This window comes from Gorilla gorilla, chromosome 21 (genome assembly GCF_029281585.2).
Source record: "Gorilla gorilla gorilla isolate KB3781 chromosome 21, NHGRI_mGorGor1-v2.1_pri, whole genome shotgun sequence".
NCBI classification, from domain to species: domain Eukaryota; kingdom Metazoa; phylum Chordata; class Mammalia; order Primates; family Hominidae; genus Gorilla; species Gorilla gorilla.
Genome location: NC_073245.2, coordinates 70,882,387 through 70,889,646, shown reverse-complemented (window position 1 = coordinate 70,889,646; position 7,260 = coordinate 70,882,387). Strand labels below are relative to the sequence as shown.

Sequence of the window (7,260 nt, the reverse complement as noted above, 5' to 3'; positions counted from 1 at the left end):
TCCCTGGAACATTAGTCAGGGTCTGTGCTCTAGGAAGCTCCCACCTCTTCTTCCCTCTGTCCCCCTCTTCCTTTTTCTTTTTTTACTAGGGAATGGCCAGTGGCTGTGTCCTCAGAGGGTGGGGAGGGAGAAGCAAGCACCACACGCGGTGAATACAGCTTCAAATATCTGGAGCTTCGGGAAGCCAACGCCATCCAAATGGTGTCTTATGTTAAAGCAATAGAGGAAAAGTGAGAAAACTTTTCTACCTCCACCTCCCACCCAGCCCCCTCCTTAAAAGAAAAAAAAAAAAAAAGGTTTCTGTACACTCAAGTTCCCACAGTGATACAATGTAAGTTTTTAAAACAACACAAACATTGACCTTGGCAGATGGCCCCGTGGAAAGAATAGGCATTATCGACACAACGGAATGACTTAAAAAGACAAGGTGCCTCCCCAAGGAAGCGGAGAACATGGCGGCTTTGCAAGAGTCTATTCACAGGACGCCAGAGTCAACAGGCCCTGACCCCTGCGGGCCCGAGGGGGCCCCAGACAGCCCCTCCCGCAGCCACCTCCTGGAATTCTCTGCCCTTGGGTCCTCAGGGTGCCTTCACTTGTTGATTGTGCCCTTACGGATTTAAGAACCCAGCCGGGGTGTGCTTTCCGCCAGGCACTGGGGGCCACAGTGGCACCCTCTGCCCCTCAACCTGGCGGGGGACACAGGCACGCTTGGTGGCCAAGACTTCTGTCCCATTTAGGATTGAGGAGCAAACCCTGGGGAGCTAGCCAAATACTGTTAGCTGATCAGTGAAAGCTCTAGTCACTAGAAAAGAGAGAGGGAGGAAGAGGGAGGGAGGGAGGAGAAAGGGGGAAGGAGGGAGGGAGGGAGGGAGAGAGTCTTCCTCTCAAGCCAGCATGGGTCCGAAATCCAGCTCTGCCCTTTCTAACCATGAGACCTTGCAGGCGTTCCTCAAACCACGTTTGAGGACACGAGAGCCAGTGACAGTTCCTGGCTTGCGGGTTGTTGGAAGGCAAAAAGGAAGCTACTGCTTTACAAACACACACTTAAGTCAGCGCCTGGCCCAAGGCTGGCACAGTGACTGTTTTACCATGGGGGAACGAGGCCAGGAAGGCATGGCAGGCAGGTGGCTCCAGGTGGGACCTGAAGGAGGCCTGCAGGTTCTGGCTGGGGGCTGTTGGCAAGAGTCCTGCCCCAGGCTCCAGCTCTCTGGAAGGGAATGTGTGTTCCCTCCATGCCCTGGGAGACACCAGGCTGGGCCAGAGCCAGTCCTGGCCTCATGGACTGTCTGCAGCACAGAGCATTTCCTAGGACCTCAGGGCCAGGAGCCCAGGCCTGTACTCATCACCTCTAGAGAGAGGGAAACTGAGGCCCAGAGAAGTCGTCACCTGCCCAGTTCAAGCTCAGTGTCCCCCACTGGCTGGAGACAGCCAAGAAACCTTGTGCAGCCCCACCTCCCTCCCCTGGCACCTCCACCTGGGGGCTCAGTGGCAGGGTGCATGCCACATGGTCTCCGGGCCTGTGCCCCATCCAGCCACGTCCCAGCCAGGCAGGGTGCTGCTGTGGCCATCCTCTCTGGGGACTGGGCAGAAGGAAGTTTCCACAGAGGTGCTCTGAGCTCACAGAGCCTGAGGGCCTCCCACGCCTTGTCTAGTCGTCAGCTCTGATTAGTGCCACCTGTCCTGTTTATCCGGATTTGCTGCCTAATCAAATCCTGAGTCCCTTAGTCACCTTGCTTACGCGTCCAGAGGCAACAGACAAATTTTAGGAAAATGCTCCTTGCAGAGAAATATAAGTGCCGGGGCCTGGGCAGCGTTGCATTCCTGTGCCCTCTGAAACCTCCCAGGCAGAGTCCTTTCCCTGGGTCCTGGGTAGGGGTTCCAGAAACTTCCCTGAGATATTGACACAAAAGGAATCTCTGCTGTCAGTGTCTACAGCTGTAAAATGGGATGGCAACTGCAGCAAATGACGAGCGCAGCCAAGGTCTCGGTGGGCTTCATCCCCACAACAAGCAGGTACTGAGGGCTGGTGGGGCCCTGGACTGGGAAGTGGCAGGCAGGAAGCAGGCAAGACAAAGCCCCCAGTCCATGGAGCTTTTCATCTTTCACAGGGAGAAGGACAAGAAACACGCACACAGAGAATGGTTGTTCGTGATTAGAGCAACACAAAAATGAAACAGGGATATGATGACGAGAAGACCTGCGGAGGGGAGGGGAGGGCGTGTGACATCCACTTCACCCTGGATGGTCTGGGAAGGCCTGTCAGGGGAGGGGACGGTTGACTGGGGGACTTGGAGGCTGAGAAGGCCCCAGCCACGGGGAGAGAGTTCCAGGCAGTGGAATGGCCTGTGCTAAGGTCCTGAGGCAGGACAGGCTTGCTGTGTTCTGGAGCAGTGGGTGGCCAGTGGGCTGATGAGCAGGGATGGACGGGCAGGCTGGACCACGTGGGGCCTCGTAAGGTCTCCGTGGGATCCCAGGAGAGCGAGTCTTCACTGTGGGTCCGGACCAGGAAAGCGAGGGGCTCACCGTCTGGGAAGTCGTGTGAAGGGGATAGACTCCTCCCTCCCCACCTCAGCCAGGTCAGGTATGGAGAGGGTAAGGGGACAGCTGGCCGCAGTGGCCCAGGCTCCCTGCATGTGGAGCTGGGTTATGCATGGGGGACACGTTGCTCTGAAGTCAGTGCTCAGATAGGGGTGCTCCACAGAGTCCTGAGCACCCTGCCGCTGTGCAAAGTGCTTCACGTGCTCGGTTGGTGCTCCTGCCCTAGGCTGGCACCCGGCCCCTCCTCTGGAGCCCAGGACAGCCCTTAGTGGTTGAGGCTAGAGCCAGACCAGATGCCCAGGAGAAGCAGTTAGGGGCCAACCTTGAACCTCACCCTTCCTTACAGTTTCCCCGCAATGAGCACCATTGACCCCCAAGTTCCTTGCATGTCATAATTAACAATCTTAATCAATAATAATCATAGCTTGCATTTATTGAGTGCTTACTGTGTGCCAGGCACTGAACTACACATACCACACAAATCAACCCATCTAATCTACACAAAGCTGCACGAGACAGATGCTCTAATTAGCTCTGCTTCCAGATGAGAGAAACTGAGGCACAGAAAAGTCAAGCAACTTGCCCAATGTCACACAGCTGGCAAGTGGCAGAGCCAGGAAGGGACCTCCAACAGTATGGCTCCTAAACCCAAGCTTGCAACCAATCCTTCCTCTGTGACACCTGCTGTGAGTAGTAATAACAGCAAAGCAGCTGAAGTTTGCTGAGCACCTGCTGTGTTCCAGGAACCATCTTTGTAAGCTTTTGCCATTCTTCACCCCTGCAAGGAGGCTTTTAAGGCATTTTTTCCTAATAGCTCTCTCCGATGACACTTTAACGCCACAGGTATACTGGGTGTCTGTTTAGGTACTGTTCAGGTATCCATGCTTTAAACGTAAAGAGTAAAATACGTTGTTCCCCCTTGGGAAGAAAATTCCGTCCTGTTGGGACTGCATGCTCTGCCCAGATGAGCTCATTCATTCCTCAACAACTCCATAGGTGAGGAGGATGATGATTCCTGTTTTGTGATGAGCCTGAGGTTCAGAGAGGTCCAGGGCTTGTCCCAGGTTGCATGGCTCGGCAGCGGTGAAGTGGCCCCACCGAAGTCCACTTGTCCTGGTGGACAGTCAGTCCTCCAGCCTAGGCAGGCCACAAACCTACACCAGAATCATCTGATCTGGGGCCTCTGACCTTTCTGAAACCAAATGCCTCCATGCCCATGTGTGTGCGTGCTCCTAGAAGCAAGTGATTTTGGGAGCCCCTGACCCAAAGAGTGGTCTGGAATGGCTGTGACACTTGTGCGGGCTTCGGAAAGAGAGCTTGATCCCGGCTGCAGACTGAACATACGATGCATGTGCTCTATTACCTGGCTCCATGTGCCAGGCACTGCACCAGCCCAGGAGTTCCTAATCAGGGTTTTTCAAGCATCGGGGGTCTACAGGTGGGCTCCCTGAAATGGAAGGGGCTCATTGGAGGTGGTAGGTGCTTCTGGGAGGCCCAGTGTGGCCTCTGCAGTTGGAAAACACAGTCACTGCCCCCCACCACACCCCCAGACCCCCCGACTGGCACTGCACAGACACCCTGGCCCCTGTCTTTTGCAGAGAGGACGTTAAGAGCACAGGGAGAATCGGAGCCAAGTGGGACTGGTTGACTTCCCAGGCTGGGCCCACTGACCTTCCTTCTGAGAAAAACGCTTGTGGCAAGTAAATCCAGGCCTTCGCCCAGCACCAAAAATAGGTGGCATCTCTGGCCTGGGCCTCCACGTCCTGATGAACAATGGGGCATTTTGTGGCCCCAGGCCTTCCACACAGCAAGCTAGGTCCTGCTGAGCCCATCCCGACAGTGACCCCGGGCCCCAGGCCCACACATGCAACCCGGATGGCAGGTGTGGGCTGCCTGGTTTCCTTCAGCTGGGGCAGGAAGTGCCAGGCAGCAGTCTCAGCCCATGAGGCAGGGCCTGGGGCAGAAGCTAGGAGGGAGTGAAGAATGAACAGACAGACAGACAGCGAATGAGGCCAGACCCTTAATGGACCCTGGCTGGGACATCCCCCAGGAAGCTTCCCTATGATGATGGGGACAGCGCTGTGTCCTAAAGCCTCCAGGTGCTGCCTCGGTGTCTCCAGGTGCTGCTGCTGTGCCAAGGGCCACATCTCCCATGGGTGGTTTGTAATGGAGCTCAGCCACCTCTCGGTCCTCACTCCCATCCTCTCAAGCCCCTGCTTTGGGGCCTGTGGACCTTTGCAGTTCCCCCAGCTCAGGGTGCAGTTTCATGCCCTAGGACCTTGGCACTCACCACTCCCATCCCCTGAAATGATCGTCTTCTGGATATGTTTCTGCTCTGTTCCAATGTCACCTCCCCAGAGAGGCTTCCCTGGCCAGCTCTCCCCTCTCTGCCTTCGCTCTACTTTCCTGGCGTGGCACCTGTGTGGACGTGACACGATGGGGTTTGTTTACCGGGTGATCACCTCCTGTGCTCGCACAGAGTTTGGGAAGGACCGGGCTTTGCTGATTTTCTCCTTGTCTACCCAGGTGCCTGCACATAGGAGGTGCTCAGCTGGCATTTTCTGAGCCAATGGCTTAGGCTACTGGTGCAGTTTGCGTGGCTGTCCCCATCATTCCACTTGAATGGTGAGCCAGTCCGTGCCCTTGCAGAGAAACTCAAAAGAAATCCAGCATGGCCTGAGTGTAGCGCACATCAGGCAAGAAGGGGGGACCCTGTGAGCCAGGGTCTGAGCTGCGCTTTTCCCTCAGGCCCTCAGAGGCCCTCAGGAGACTTTTAAGCAGTGGGTGTCTTCGCTGCAGAGTGGAGAATAACCAGAGGAACCAAGACCAGCCAGGAAGCTGTTGAGATACAACAGGCAAGAGACAAAGGTGACCTGGCCGGGGAAAGAGCAGGGCCACAGTGCGACGTGGAAAGATGTGGTCCAGCGGGACCCAGGGCCTCCCTGGAGCCCTCCGGGTGCAAGTGATGATTCCTGTATTTGTTGCCGTGTGACCTTGAGTGAGATGTTCAACCTCTCTGAAACTCACAGGGACGATGACAACAATAATGCCAATGATACTACTAGGGGCCTGCCTGTGTGATCAGAGCCCTGGAAATGGTAGTTGTTATTGGCTGAACCATAGGAAACTGCTGTTTTATGTAGATCAAACAAGTCCAGTAGTGACAATTTCCTAGGGCTCAACCTAATAGTATTAACTGTTCAAGACATTTGCTATAGTTGCAAGCAAGGTAGACTTCAATACAAAAATGTCAACAGGGTACACAGAAGGACATGCAGAATCATGTATGAAAGTCATTAGCAAACTCTTAGCGTGATGCAAATGTTATTTACAAAGATACATGCAGAATTCTCTTTGAAATAAAGCCCAAAGCTTGGTGCCTAAAGTCAAGAGGGGTGAGAGTTTGGCCACCCAAAGAAAGCCCTCAAAGGAGGACCACATCTTTTCAGGTGCAAAAAATAAGGTCTTATAGGTGCTCCAGAATTTATTGGTCTTTTTTGGGGGGATGGACTCACATCAACCAAATTCACAAGAAACTGATGTATAATACACTCTATGCCTGCTTATCTGTTTGAAAGGGTAAATGTGACTCTCCATCAGATTGGAATCCTTGGTTCTGCTCCCCATGACTTGTACTTGTAGCTGTGAAGGACTCCAGGGTTGTACTTGTAGTTGTGAAGGACTCTGGGGTGTCAACGGGCCTTCAAAAGGCTGAAATGAGAGCTGAATGAGAGCGGAAGTCAGAGAACTACCACCTAGGAGATGGAAACATTAAGTGACAATCTACCAGGCCCTAAAGGAGTCTGACGAAATAACTGATTCACAACAGAACCCACCAGAAATCATGGCCTGAGACTTAGCACCTCTCTTTCAGATGGTGTTGGCTAAATGCCCATAAATCCTTGTCCCCTGACCCCCTCCTCCTCTTCTGGGGTCTTCATGAACCCTTCCCTTATCCTCCTGGTAAGGACCCTCTCCCATTTGCACAGGAGCTCCCACAGCCTGTGGCAGGAGGGGTAATCGTAGACCAGGCCAGAGTGAAGGGAGGCAAGACAGAACTGAGGGCTTGGAATTTGCATGTGGTGCTCACCACGCTCCGTCTTCTGCTCCTTCCACTGTGGCTTATGTCCCCGCTTAGACGCATTTACTTTCACGTGACATGAGCATGCCAAACCTGCTGCCAGCTAGTTGAGGGTTGTCCTTTAACATCCTTGGAAGCCCTTGTTTGGCTCAAATGTGGGGTGGGGATGGGGAGATGTGGGAGGTGAAGGGTGGAGAGTGTGGGTGCCCGCTGCAGGCTTGGGATTGTGTTTTCCCTTTGGCCTTTGTTCTGCCACCCGGTGATATCCTTGTGTCCTCTGGGCCTGGGATATGAGCCCGGAAGCAGGATGTGGCAGGGAGGTGGGTGGCGGGATAGGGAACCCCCTCTCTTCCCTGCCACTGACCAGGTTTCGTCCCAGGTCTGCAGGGTGCCTTGGGTCTGGCCCACGTGCTCAGCCCATCCTGGTAAGCAGGCAGCTTTTGTCGGCAGGAGTGCTATACTTGCCGTGTAGCCTGAGGACCCCGTGCTAGGCGCCGAGGGAAGCCAGAGTGAGCCCGGTCAGGATGAGGACTCCGAGCATAGGCAAGCAGATAGCTCACTTAGCGAACGCAGTGTTTGCGACAGCGTCAGACACAGGGATGCTCCACGTGTCACAGCAAGGGCTGCTGTTGTCACTGTCT

The 7,260-nt window shown here is 54.5% G+C and overlaps 1 long non-coding RNA gene across 1 annotated transcript; it reads right to left on the bottom strand.

Moving 5' to 3' along the window:
- Window positions 1–5,997: 5,997 nt before the first annotated feature.
- LOC129529097 (uncharacterized) lies at window positions 5,998–7,200 on the bottom strand. The gene is made up of 2 exons (XR_008674503.2): window positions 6,984–7,200; window positions 5,998–6,261 (listed from the first exon to the last, which is right to left on the bottom strand). It is a non-coding gene; the product is annotated as an uncharacterized lncRNA (long non-coding RNA).
- Between the last annotated feature and the right edge of the window lie 60 nt (window positions 7,201–7,260).